Source organism: Neophocaena asiaeorientalis, unplaced genomic scaffold (genome assembly GCF_003031525.2).
Source record: "Neophocaena asiaeorientalis asiaeorientalis breed wild unplaced genomic scaffold, Neophocaena_asiaeorientalis_V1.1 scaffold14, whole genome shotgun sequence".
Lineage (NCBI taxonomy): Eukaryota > Metazoa > Chordata > Mammalia > Artiodactyla > Phocoenidae > Neophocaena > Neophocaena asiaeorientalis.
In genome coordinates this window covers 13,521,105-13,521,856 of record NW_020175192.1, presented here as the reverse complement: position 1 = coordinate 13,521,856, position 752 = coordinate 13,521,105, and positions in this window count along the sequence as shown.

The window sequence follows — 752 nt, the reverse complement described above, 5'->3', positions numbered from 1 at the left end:
CCCATTATACAAAAACCAGATCATTTTCCTTCTCTTCTGTGGGCAAAACTGCAGACCTTGCTTGGGTTGCAGTGATATGACTTTCCTGTGAAAAACATTCACCTGGTGTTTTCTCTTTTAAAATGCCAAATATAGGCCTTAGCCAGCTGTTGGGCAGTAAATGAGATGTGGAGAGGAACCTGTGGGCCTCCTCCCTCGAGATGGTGGAGGGGGCGGGGTTAAACCAGAAAAGCAGCAGTAATTTGGCACCAGGGAAAACTGTCTTACACTCTGGAGGGAGTCGCGTCAGGTAGGTGAGTAGAGTTATTTTGTTCCTAAAGTTGACCTACTCTAGACTTGGGGAGTCACAAAGTCATCAGACTTACTTTGCGCGTTCCCAAGCCCTCTGCCTCTACGTGTCCATCTGTAACTTGGGCATAAACTAGAGAAAACGCAGATGAGCACCTACACTACACCGGGAGGCTCCCAGGGGCCAGGAAGAGGGGGCGGGTCCCCACTCAGGTGGGCGTTTATGTCCGGGAAGGGTGAGCAGTTTGGGCCTCAGTCCCGCGAAGCCTGCTGCCCGGCAGGAGAGCACCCACGAAGCAGGGATATGGGGAGAGTCCGCGGCAGGTGCGGGGTCGTCCGGCGGAGAAACCAGTGGGGCGAGGTAGGTCTGGGCTCCTTCGGGCTTTGTTCGGTTACAAGCCAGGCCCTTCTTCCGGAGAGGCCAATTAGATCCCCGCTGGGAGATCATCTGACCTCGCGTCTCC